Raw genomic sequence first — 14,173 nt, 5'->3', positions numbered from 1 at the left:
CGGAATTATTCCCTCATGAAAACCAGTAGTGAAAGGAAGGGAAGTTTGCTTGACACTTAAGCATCTTCATACTGCGCTTATTCGCTTCAATAGGGTAGTTTCCTTCATCAAAGAAAACGAAAGGCATTGATTCCGATTCGTTACCCACCATTAGTGCATTCATAATATACAAATTATTTCGTTTTAGAAATACCGGTTTAGACGAATGGCAATGGTCCATTTTTATCCTCATTTGAAAAGGGCCAGATTGGCGCCCATGCGATGCCACTCCACGCGACGTCACAGGGACCTAGTTTCTATACGAGAAGATAGGAGTTATACATCGTCTGAGGTTACCAATGCATGCATGAGGCGCAGAGCTCAGGGAAACATGTCTTAATAATCACTTATTAAAACTGGCTAAGGTCGGAAAGTTTTCCTCGTTTGATAAGGTTTTGCCGGCCTCGGTGGCGCCGGGGTAAAGTCCCCGACTGCCAACCTAGAGGTCGCGGGTTCGAATCCCGCCTGGGTGGCTTGACTACCATCCAGGGCATGGATGTTTGTGAATGTCTAACAAGTTAATTGTAAGAGAGGACAAATCTGTCCTAAATTCGCTTGTATAATAAAGACAAATTATTATTATTATTATTAATAATCCTTATTTAAGCCAAGCGCTACCAGCCAGCTGGGTACTCAGCTACCCGCTAGCAGCCTGCGTTGTATCAGCGCTAAGCCTCGCTTCAAGGTCACCTCACAGGGCGGCAGCGGGAGCCAGACGGAGAGATTTCCCGGCATTCATACTTACGCGTCGCGTTTTCGCGCGCTTTTCACTTTTCATTTCATCGCGAAAAATAGATATCTTCATTTAAAAATCTAAGAGTGTGAAATACTTACTCCAGGAGTAATAATCTTTTGATTTAGGCAATAAAAAAATAATAGGAAACCACCCTATTACTCCACGAGGAGAGTAGGTTTGCCCGCTCAGGTACGGAGATAATAAATACAAAAAACAAAAGTTTGTACAAATTCGAAAAATTCTGGAGTTAAATTAAGAAAACGAGTAGTTTTTAACTATCAAAAAATGAACAATTATCAGCTCACTTAGAGCACTACTAAACTAAACTAAAAGAGAACTAATCTATAGAAGCCTGAAAATGCCATCAATGTTTCACTGTGAGTAGTATACGCAGATGTAGGCAGCGGAAAAAAATGGAAAAATACAACTCTCTTTATTTTCCTAAGGCAAGAATACTCAAGATAAATAGTTCATGAGATGACATACCTGGGGTGAACTTGACTCCAAACCAAACACTCATTGGCACAATGAGTTCAAATTAATGTGTTATCATCGGACGCAAAAAGTATTAAACTCCACCCAAGGTACAACACATTTAAGTTAATGTTCCCTCATGATTCAATTGCTGAAACAAAAGCGCGAATTATCACAGACAAAAACTTACGAATGGATGATGTAAAAGAGAAGAAGTACGTCGCTATGAAACGGCTTGCGGATAGGAGAAAAAAATGGAGAGCTGCGTCAAACCAATCTTAGGATTGTTAACTAATGGTAATGATGATTTATTTTCATCACCGCGAAAACAGCACTATTTGGGCTTTAAATTGTGAGGCTACAACAAATAGCAATGTACAAGCACAAACATTCGTGCCTTGGATAGGGATAAAACATCCAAGAGAGACTCGAACCTGCGCCTTAAGTTCAGCATGCGTGGAATGTACCTCACCGCCAACAAGGCCGGTAATTTCTGAGAATCAAATTTTGAGGGGGTAAAAGTGATTTTTTATGAGCAGGGTTAGATATAGGATCGAGTTGAAAATCAAGTTGGCTGTTAAAACTTATATAAACTCTGTTTAGAAAAAATTACTTATGACTCTTGGCTTCTCACCCACAGCTCACTATTTCACTATTTTCTAATTTATTATTATTTATTTTTATTATTTTTTCAATTTATTTTTTCCTGGGATTTTCAAAACCCAGGAAAATTTTGAAAACACTAAATTTCCAATTATTTATCTGTATTTTTATAAAAATTGAGTATGGGGATTGTTCAAAAAAAGGCCACCAAAATCCAATGGCGGTGCGGCAATCATACAAACAAACAATCATAGCAACATATTTGTTTATGCTGACAAGAGGAGATTGAATTTAAAAAGAAGATAGAGGAGTTTATTATTATTTATGGCGGTTTTACTATTTTTTTTAATTGCCGAAATCGAAATATTATTACTCCTGGAGTACGTAATTTACGCTTTTAGATTTTTAAATGAAGTTACATATTTTTGATTAAAATGGAACGTGAAAAATTTCAAACGCGGAAAGTATGAATGCTGGGAAAAGCCCGTGTGACGTAATTCTCTTTCCGGGTGCCGCTGTGTGAGGCCATCTTGGTGGTAGACTATGAGTGCCGCTACGATGCAGGCTGCTAGCAGGTAGCACTTGGCTTAAATAAGGATTATTAATGCCCTATCAAACGAAGGAGACTTACCGACCTAAGGCAATTTTAATAGGTGATTAAGAAATTATTAAGATTATTAAGATAGAGGAGCCTGGAAGTGCACCATTAACGTAAACATTGGTACCAACGGTGCCAACCTAACCTCCGCAGCTTCCCACTACAACTACCGTGAGGAATCAGGCAAAGAGATCTGAATGCCTCAATCAGGAGATTAACACTTATATTTGGCCAATGACGTCCATCAGGAAATATAACTACGCATCATCCGACTCGATCGACTTCCGCTTTTCTCTCTCCCGAAATGAAAACGTCTCCAGACTCCCACGTGTGAGTTGCACGCGATGAGAAACGGGAAGGCAAACCAGTCAATTTCTCCTCAAGTGGGAGAGGAGGAAAACCTTCGCACCATTAGCAATGATTATCATGAGCGATTCGACCAATATAATCAAACCGCCTGTTCGGTCGCGATCCTGAGAGAATTATAGCAATTACTCAGTCCAATCCGCTATTAGTTGGCCAGAGATAAATTTATCTATCTTTTCGAGAAGAGGCGAAGAAAAAATACTACCGGAACGCATATTCATATTTGTCAGTCGAAAAGAAAGATAAAAAATAATGCCGTAACTCACCAAGGGCTGAATCCCGCTTTCTACCGCATGGATACGACACTCATTCAAAGTCCTGAAATAAAAAATATGAAAGGTTAAATCTTTAAAATCGAAATAATTTTTTACAACATACATTTAAGAATAAATGACACATGGCTATTTTGTCAGGAGGTACAACATCGCTAAACCAGAGGCATTAATTAATTCATTCTCTTTCCGGCTGCCGCTGTGTGAGGCCATCTTGGTGCTAGACTATGAGCGCCGCTACGATGCAGGCTGCTAGCAGGTAGCACTTGGCTTAAATAAGGATTATTAATGCCTTATCAAACGAAGGAAACTTTCCGACCTAAGGCAATTTTAATACTATGCTGATTTCTTATAGTTACAGATTTCGCTTAAAGGTATTTTGATAAGGGTATCATTAAAAAAATAATAGAAACCTAAAAAGCTAAATTAAAAATTAAGATCACGAAAACGAGAGAGGATGGAATGTTTGGATGCCATCGGGATTAATTATTTGATCAAATTGAACCTTTTCAAACCATAGGTTTTCGCGTTTCCACTGTGCCATATATTTCTTGCTCCTACCATGATAGTTATACCATTCCTTGGTCAGTGTTCTAGTACAAAATTCGAACAAGCAAAGGTTTTCTATAAACCATTCCTCATAGGTAAGCATCGTCCAGATATTACGATGTAAAATACATTTTTTGCCATCAGCAGTCCTTTACACAGGCCTAAAATCAGAATGCCTTTGAATTACGAGGATGAATACGCAAATAGGGATAAAGCGAAAAATTATTCGATCTATATTTCAATGCAGCCCTTATCAAATAAAAAACAAAATTCCAAAAATATCTTTTAGCCTTATCATAATTTTAGTGTGCCGACAAGTATCTTACCAATAAACTACAAATATTATATTATACAAATTTTGGATACATGCATGACACACAATTCTTCAAAAACGTAATCCCTATGCATCATTCATTGCAAATTGACTTTTGATCGTGTAAAAATAAAGACAATATATAATGCGCATTAGGTAAAATGAGGTTAAAACCATATTTCATCACAGACAAGAGAAATAATGTGAGGCGAGGCGATAGAATGGAGAGCTACAGTTAACTAATCTTAGGATTGCGTGACTGAATGAATATAAGACTGCACGGTAAATTTTGGATTGAAATAAGAAATCTTATATTGACATAAAGGAATAAGTCACTCATGACCAAAGTATGAACCGATATTTAATGACTAATTAAGTGAATGTTATAGTGAAATTGAGGTAATGACTAGCGAAGGCAATAAAAAACTCATTACATCTCCACCTGTCAGATTCGTAATCTGAGGCACACAAACATTTTAAGATAAATGACTACTGATAGAAAAAGATTCAGACACAAAAACGACTAATGCCTTGAAACTTATCTTGTTTAAAATGCACAGTTATAAAATTTTTCTTACGACTTTGAGGAGATACAAAGAACCATAATTATAAAAACGTCACCGTAAATTTTTAGGAGATATAAAGTTTTCAAAGCAAAAGCACGAGAGAAAGGATAAGTCAGCCGTGGCTACGTCTCCAGATGGCGAGATGAAATCTTAATGAGAAGTTAACTGCCTCGAGTCGTCTCACAAGAGTGCATCTCACTTCTTCAAACACGTACAACTGAGAGAGAATGTGATTAGTGCCCCCAAGACTGGTAGACAAACAAGGTTGAGGCAATAATGAGAATCTAAGACCACAAAAATCACTTTGTCGCCGTTTCCAGTAAGCTACGTTCATTTTTCTTTAGCTACCGGATTGCGTAACGAACGCAAGCACCTGGTTGCATAATTAAACTGTAATCAATACGTGAAACTGAGAAGAGGAAAAAATAATATTCCTTGCACCACCGACGTTGCCTAGTATTTAATACTAGAATAATGAAACAATTAATTTCGCTCAAAGAGGTGTTAAGAGTACATAAGAGTAAGTGAAATTAGACACCTCAGAATAAATTTCCCCATGCGTTACGCCAAAATTACACGACAATTATTCTACTATGGAGTAAAATATGAAAAGAATTAGATAAAAACTGCTGATTTAATTGCACAAAGTGGAATCTTAGGAAATCACAAAATTTTAATGATTTTTCTTACTGAATACGGTTATAGTTTAAAGATTATAACTATAAGTTTAATATAAGACTGATTTGAAATGCTCTTATTCACATTTTTTCACGTAGTAGGTGGTTCACGTCAAATAACGATGTATATCTGATAATTAAAATTCGTGTCCTCTAGCTTCACCTATATTGTTCTCATAATGAAAATGAAAAAGCAGGAGCAATTTCCACAATTTTACATTTATTAATACGACCGGTTTCGCTTTTCAGCATCATCAGGTACAAAAATATCAAGTGCGCTGTGCTTAAATAGGAAGGTAGGAGGGGGTGGTGGGCGGTAAGGCGGGGGAAGGGGATGGAGGGAGGGTGTACAGTCACGGGGCTTGGGAAAACTGAGGATGGGGTTAGAGAGGAGTATGACAAATACACTAATTGTCCTTAATGTCTTCCTCCAAGGGGAAGGTGGGAAGGCCCCTGGTACCCTCTCCGCTGGGTTCCAACGCTCCAGTCGCTCGGTCCGGTCAGCTACCCCTGGATGCCTAACCCCATCCTCTCTAACCCCATCCTCAGTTTTCCCAAGCCCCGTGACTGTACACACTCCCTCCATCCCCTTCCCCCGCCTTACCGCCCACCACCCCCTCCCACCTTCCTATTTAAGCACAGCGCACTTGATATTTTTGTACCTGATGATGCTGAAAAGCGAAACCGGTCGTATTAATAAATGTAAAATTGTGGAAATTGCTCCTGCTTTTTCATTTTCATTATGTCACGTTTCCACTCCATCTCGCCTGAAACCTCAGACTATATACATTGTTCTCATCTTAAAAAGTTGGGATGTTTCGATTACTTGTCCACGTGAGAACTTCAGCAGTTATGTTGGCAGAATGTTATTTTTAATGAGTAAATTAAAACTACGGGCAATTTTCCAGGTAGAAAATTGTCTGTAGCTTTGAATTCACAAGTATGCTGGAATCCCACTAGATTAAGCCTGAAACATCTCTCAATAATGATTGCTAATAATATTTAGTAGGTATCTCAAAAGGTCCTTTCTTTGCCCATTTATCTTCCTTGAAAGGGAAAATGGCACTTGTTGGGAATTGATAGTAAAATAAGACAACAATCGTAGTCTCTGATATGTACAGGCCAGAACACTCTCTCTCCCTCTTTATTTAAGACGGCCTAAGCGAAGCGCGGGGGATACGCTTTATCTGCTATTCTTACGGCAGAGCTCAATTAAGTTTAACTTTTATATCTTGCCGCACGACTCATTTCATGTGCCAATTCCATTTTATTTAAAATACTTGTGCATTCGAAAAAGCATTATTAGTAATATTAAATGCGGAATTTTGCCCAATTTTATACCGAAAACAAATAAATATTTTCGTCACTTCCTAAGGTATTCGTAAAGCAGGTTTGGAGAAACATGAAAATTACGCATTATGCACACCGAGGATGAAATTCGCCATGAAAAAATCATGTGGATTATCCAGGATTCGAACCCAAATCCCCCCATCGTTCCTTAAGAATGATACCAGTTAAATTACCAAACCATTTTCTTTCAAGGTGAATCTAAGATTGCAATCCGCCGATCCATCTTCCAGAATCTGGTTGCATACCCGACCGGAAATCATTAGCGATTAACTATGATATTTATCAAAAAGAAAGTTACCTTACAGACCTAATATTAGCAGCCTAAATAACTTTATATAGGCAACTTCCTTCCGTCAGGCCCAATATCTTTCTTATTTAATGGTGTCTTTCGGGCCTGAAAATACATTGCCGTTCTAGGATGATCGTCTTAGGTTCACTCCTGCCATTTTTTTGTCTAAAATCAGTGTTACACTAACGGTTTGAGGCGAAATCCCATCTTATACTTGCAGATTTCGATAAAAGGTATTTTAATATACCATAATATACAATAATGAATAAATAAGGCTAAATTAAAAGTTAATTTTCTTCTAATGTATAATAAAACTTTTCTGCTAATAATAATTAAACTCTGGGATGTCATCCAGATTTACTATTTTAACGATTTAAATCTTTTGCAATTATAGGTATACGTGCTTTCCTCTAAAGCATGTATTTCTCGATGATTGTTAATCATTTCTCCGTCATTGTTTTTGAGGCGTTATCATGAATTTCGAACCAGCAAATGTTTTCTACCTACGGTCATTTCTCATAAGTACATTACCCAATATCTTTCTTATCGTGTCTGTCGGATCTGAAAATATAGTTCTTCATGGTATAGCTTTTATTTCTTGCAAACATTAATGCATTTTTGTATGCAAGGGAAAAATAACCGGACAAATTATGAATAAAACCATTTCGATCGACGTGTTTTAGAACGACGAGCAAATATATTGGATATATTGCATAAATCTATCTACGAGACATCAGCGGCGATAAACTGATAACTATAATAATTATCAAAAAGAAAATTACGATTCTAGTCCAACATTAGCAGCCCAAACAACTTAATATACTGAATTGGATGGATGAAGCAGATACTTTGTGGAGATCGATTATGAGATATGAAGTGAAACACTTTCCACAGAGTCTGCAATGCTGAAGTGCAGCAAAACATGTCGACTGTAGTTTAATAAATTTTTACGTGGAGAATAAGACTCTTGATAATGCTGCAGTGCAGCGAAATGTCGACTGTGGTTTAATGAATTTTTATGTGGAAAATGCTAAGTGTCTCACTTCATATCTCAACTTAATATAAGAAAATTACGAAAAGTCTTTTCATCAATCGAGGAGAAACTAATTCCTACACCACCAAGATTCTTAGTGTCGCTCCGAACCTATTTAAATTTTTTTTCTAAAATTAGAGTTACACTCACTGTTCAGCCGTAGAAGTTTTGACGAATCGAGCTGCTTCCCTCCGCATTATACATATATAGTTCACAGATTACCTCTTTCTGCGCCGGAACCCGAATCCTTGCCGCGAGTTCGAGGTACGTACTAATGAATGCGAAGTAATACATTTATATATATTTCTTTGGCGTCCCCCACGATAGGTTTGAGGTTATCGTTATCAAAGGAGATAAAGCTGAGCCATCAAGTTCATGAATAAAAAGAGTTAAAAATAATTAATGACTGATTAAATTGAAAATCAGTGATAATCTACGAAAAATCTATAAAATGTTATGGCCGTCATCAAAATTTCAGAATATTATTAATGCCAGCCATTGAACATAGTTGTTATGAATTTGCAATAAAAAAATCGTTTTAATTTTTTTGTGCTGGCCAAAACTGTCTTCATTCACCTCGTCATTAATCAAACACATCTAAAGAAAAGTTTCCCTTTATCCACCACCCTAAGTGAAAACTCGTAAAAATGTTTTCATTCGACTCAATCACATAGTGCTGAACAAAAACAAAGGTTGCTACGATTGGAGCTCTTTTAATTTGAGTTAATAAGCTTGTCGGCTTTGTGGCGCAACGGGAAATGCGTTTTATGACAGGTGACTGGTGGCCGGCAAATTTAACAGGTCTTGGGAAATACCCGGCACCTCAGGACCACAAAGGGAATGAACGACGCACAACCAGTGACAATCAGTGAAAGCGATCAAACATGAGTACCAGTACTTTTTCGTGCGCGAGCAAGATGCCAAATTTGACGCAAGTGAAGCAATTCGCCTCGCTGAAAACGGAGACGGGAGACAGTTGCATCGTTAAAAAGCGGCGCTTGAATTTCTTATGCAAGATTTATGTTTCATAAAAATAACGATCACCCCTTCAGCAGCCTACGCTCCGAGGATGTCAAAAAATCTATTCGTCATAACTACATCTTGCGCCACTACTCCAAATCCGTTCACCGCGATAAAGTAACGAACGTAACCTACGTAAAGTCGTTGCGCACGACAAATAGTATAATATAATTAACGATAAAGAGGCGTTGGTTGTAAAATAAATTCTTAGCGGAGAACCCAAGGATAAAATGAAGGGTAATCAAAATAGCCGTAGAAGTATTAATTAAGTTCTGCGCAAAAAAGTCAACTTCGGAAAAATATTCAAATGGCTCCAGCCTGTACATAAAATAATATCCACACAATGAAAAAATGTTACACCACGACTAAATATTTCCTATGAGTACAGTCATAACTTTTTCTCTGTGCAATTCACTGACTTATCGAATTAGTTTTAATAGCATTCGCACTGGCTTAGTCGCAAGGTATGGAGAAAAGAAGTTCACCACCATTCATGTCTAGCATAATATACAAAATAAAATTAAAATCACTTAAAAGAAATTGACTTGCTTTTCAAGTCAACGGTAAAATTCACTGTAGTCGACATCCACTTTCCAACTTATCTCCTACTCACTCACGTTGATAGTAATCTACCATTTTAATTGCGATCATTTTTTCGCTAAAACTATAATATGGTCGCATTCACTAAAATTGGAGGATGGCAGAGTAGAAATACGACACCTCAGGACATACAAAATAAAAAACCTGAATCTTGTACAACATAAACTGACGGCTATTGAAAAAAAGGATCCTTTACGCTTCATCCAGACACATGAGTCTTAGGAGATAAATTTGTATTTGGCAGCGTAAAATAAAATAAGATCTCAAGGTAAAATAGTACGAGAGCCTGTATTTTGTCTGCCACTATATGCGGGTAGGATCGGAGACGTCAGATATCAGTCTTTCGGGCAAGGTCACGGGTGGAGGCTGTGCATTTAAGGAAGGCCGCCAAATTTGGCTGTCTTTCGGAAATATTTTCCGAGTGACAGAAGCGATGCCAAATTCAGTGGCGGATTAAGAGTGGCGCGGAGTTGGGCAAAACCCCGTACCCTCTGGAAAAATTCAAAAGATGCTATTTTTTGAGGAGGATCTCCAGCGTAAGTTTCTATATACTACAACAGCTTAACAAGGAATGTTTTTAATATAATTGATGAACATTATAAAGCCATTTGTCTACGCACATCAGTCCTCAGATGCGATTACACTGCAAGGAATTGCATACCACCAAGGCGTCGCAGTATGGAAATTATTATAATACTGTACAAGTTACAAGTTGGCTATTTGCCAGGTGGTAACAGTTTACACAAAATGAAAAAGCAAAATTTATTGTTAATGAAAATATATCACCAAAATGAAGCTATTTGGTGAATATTTAAAAACCAATGATATTAATTTTCCAATAAAAATCTTTTACACCTGTTCTTGAAAATCCTTACGTTGTCAGGGTAGGGCTTAAACAGTTCTGCAGGGAGTCGATTCCATTCCGTAATCGTCCTGTTGAGGTACGAGAATTTTTTACGTTAGTCCTTTGTGGCCGGCATTTCATCTTGTATTGGTGATCATTCCTACCAATATAGCTGGGGTATTCAATCTTTTTCCGTTGTTCCCCCCATGCCTTTTCCCCTTTCAGTGTGCGGAAGAGTGCGCAAAGTCTATTTATTTTTCTTCTCCGTTCTAGTGTGTCCCATCCCAGTACTTTCAGCATTTTACTGACACTTTCGGTCTTTTTGTGTTTCCCCATTACGTACCTTGCTGCCTTTCTTTGCACCTTCTCGATGGATTCTGTTTGTCCCTTTTCATACGGGTCCCACACTTGTGACGCGTACTCTAAAATCGGTCGGATTAGTGTCTTATACGCCTTTTCCTTTGTAGTTCGATCGCTTTCCTAACCACTCTCCACCAAAATAACGACAAACAAATGCAATTCCGCTCCTGGACAAGTTTCATCAAACAGAATGTTTACTAATTTGTAAGGATGCATCAATGCCAAAAACAGAAATTCTACACATACACTTAAGTGTCACTAAATCTTTGTATTTTTAGCCGCTACTTACAAATCGTATAAAAGCTTGTAGTACAGGTGAGAATTAAGTTGAAGAAGTTGAAAAAATAACTCAATGCAGCAAAAAAATTATTTATAATCAAGTATCGTGAGAAAAACTAACCACCTATTCAAGAGATGCGGTGTAAAGCCAACGTAGTATCATACCAAAACATTAGGAATGTGCGAGTAGTGCTTTTTGATGTCGAGTCGAGAATCGAGTCGAGTTGAAAACTACTCGCGAGTATCGAGTCGATTCGAGTATGGTAATTTCTGGATTTGGATACTTAGCTTGATGTAAAAAGAAAAAGATAATGAGGGATGTTGACGGTAATTGTACCCGAATTAGGAGATGAATGAAAATTAATGCTTCTTCAACAGTTACATAAGCACAATTAAAATGAATTAACCTGTGGTAATATGTGGTCCACCTAATTCCTACATATGTATCAAGCTGCTATAAATAGTCGTAAGTAAAATTATTTGCACCACTTTGATAATGCTTTATGATAGCACCTCCCGTCGGCAGATTTCTGTACTTCCTGTCCTCGACAGCTCTGTAACCGAAACTACTCGACTCGAATCACTCGAGCCAAGTACCAGCTACTCGACTCGACTCGAATTTTCGAGTACTCGCACATCCCTAAGAAACACAAACATTCACTGCAATAATGTTGCAACTGATGGTAATATACCTTTGAGACATGAATGATTTTGAGCAGTATAAAATATAAAATTATTTCTTTTATTATCACAAATACTGATCTTCATGACTCCTCAAATGATTGAATTATTGTAAACCTATTAAAATTGAGAAAATTTTCAATAAATATCCCACTATCCTAAATGATCCCACTGACACAGTATCATCTCAGATAATATACATTTTTCTTTAATTTTTTATAAGAATTCAAATGTTGACATAAGAATATTCTTTGCACCAAATAATTTCAAGATGATAGTATATATTCAAAAGGAGTAATATGTTTACATGTTAGTACCTAAGACAGTCAAATAAGGACGGTCGAAAGGGAGGAATGTATTATCTTCAGTTGAGTAGCGACGCAGTAGCATTATTTGTGCTGGGATTAGGTGTTGGAGGTCCGTGACTTCGTTAAGAGGTGGGCAGGTGTGAATTAAAGAGGATGAGACGGACGGGTCGAGGGACTGAGACAGAAAAGGCTACAGGATGAATGGAAAGTCGAGACAGGGACACTGTGGAGGGGGGTGCGTGGATAATGCGGCGAAGGTTGACCAGGTGCGGAGATGGCCGCGTTGATTATACGGTAGGCTTACACACGGAGGCAGATGTGATCATCGCACGGAGAAGAGGATCAGAGTCGCCAAGCAACAGGAGACAGAATTCCGCAATTAGCCAGCTACGAACCGACGGGGCTGCTTAGATGAGGCCCAATTCCATCCCATAAAAGGTTGCTTTCTGTTGCCACTTGGGTCACATTTTAATCGGGTTTCAAAAATGTCCACAATGTCCATACACTTTATTCCAATAATTTGCAGCATAATGTGTGGAATAGGGTGGTTTCCCATTATTTTTATTGCCTATCTCGAAAGATTCGATTTCGGTTACTCCTGTAGTACGTATTTCACGCTTTTAGATTTTTAAATGACGACATCTATCCATCGCGATTAAATGAAAAGGGAAAATTTCCAAGCGCGCAAAAACGCGACGGCTAAGTATGAATGCTGGGAAAACCCCGTGTGACGTCGTTCTGGTTCCCGCTGCCGCCGTGTGAGGCCACCTCGATGCGGGGCTATGAGCGCCGCTACGATGCAGGCTGCTAGCAGGTTATCCCTGGATAAACGCGATTACTTACACCACTAATTTTTTTATCAGAGCACGACCCGGGTTTCAATGAATTATCATCATCTTCAGGCGCTAATTACGATTTCAAATGGCACAGATTATGATTTGGCACGGATTTTGGCATTGAAAATAAGTGGTATAAGTAATTGTGTATATCCAGGAAAAACTTGTAATGGAACACCACAAAGTAAACCAAGAGTTAGTGAATTCTGCTGGCAGGTGTCAGAGGATGCCAGATGCCTAAATAAGGATTATTAATACCTTATCAAACGAAGGAATCTTTCCGACCATAGGCAGTTTTAAAAGGTGATTATTAAGAGATGTTTCCCTGAGCTCTGTGCCTCATGCATGCATTGGTAATCTCAGATGATGTAAAACTTCTATCTACTCGTATAGAATCTAGGTCCCTGTGACGTCACGTGGAGTGGCATCGCATGGGTGCCAATCTGGTCTTTTTCAAATGAGGTTAAAATTGACCATTAACATTCGTTTAAACTGGGATTTGTAAGACCAAATAAGAACGAAAAATAGAATTTCTCTCTAATTTGAAGGTCTAGTACAAAAAAATAGCACATGTCATAAATACACATTACGGAGAGGTCTATCATTTTTAACGTAAGTAAAAATTTATAAAAATTATAATTAACTCATAACTTGTGAAACCAGTGTTGCATTTTACTGTATAGAGTTGCCAATATATATTCATCAGATATCAGAAACGTAGGTATTCAAACATCTACCGGGATTCTTCCACATTTTCTCGCATACTGGTGTCAGAGAGCAAAAAGTTATAAAGGAATTTAAGGATACCAACGGCAAGCCAAAGTCGGGTGACCTATATCGAAAGATAGTGTCCGTATCTAAAAAACATAAGCAGTTAACCCTCACACAATTCATAGTCCCATTTTTCGTAGTTTAACAAATGTCTCAGACGAATTACAACACATTAATCCTAACTGTAGCTCACTGATAGGGTCACGTATCAATAAACTTAAATTAAATTACTTAAGTTTGAAACAGTGCATATTGCAACTATTCAACAATGAAAACAATTCCAAATTGGTTGTGTGCTATTTGCTCACACCTCCATTCCACAATGCATGCAGGGAGAACTCACTTTCGTTATCTGACGCAGTCCTGGAGAGCCTTACGCAACTGCATCAAAAGCCAACGTAGAAGAACCTAATATTTCTGCAAGTCTATTATAAAGTTATTTTTTTAGCTGAATTCGCGGTTATTTCCCTTTCTTATAGGAAACCCAAAATTCAGCTTTATATCAATATGTTTGCAACTTGGTAAACACAGCCAATCAACTGTTTTTGGCGAGATATGGTGGAACAGGCATGCTGAATAAACTGATAAAACTTATTTAACTCTCTACTC

At 37.9% G+C, this 14,173-nt stretch overlaps 1 protein-coding gene across 1 annotated transcript in view; it reads right to left on the bottom strand.

Annotated features, from left to right (window-relative positions):
- The window catches only part of LOC124165145 (AF4/FMR2 family member lilli-like), a 457,820-nt gene that overhangs the window by 375,835 nt on the left and 67,812 nt on the right, over positions 1–14,173 (bottom strand). Inside the window, exon 2 of the mRNA XM_046542452.1 lies at positions 3,083–3,134. The gene's annotated coding sequence lies outside the window, so the exon portion shown is untranslated. The remainder of the gene's footprint in view (positions 1–3,082; positions 3,135–14,173) is intronic.

The sequence above is a fragment of the Ischnura elegans genome, chromosome 9 (assembly GCF_921293095.1).
Source record: "Ischnura elegans chromosome 9, ioIscEleg1.1, whole genome shotgun sequence".
NCBI lineage: Eukaryota > Metazoa > Arthropoda > Insecta > Odonata > Coenagrionidae > Ischnura > Ischnura elegans.
Note: the sequence above shows the minus strand (reverse complement) of the source record. Positions and strands in the feature narration are given on the sequence as shown.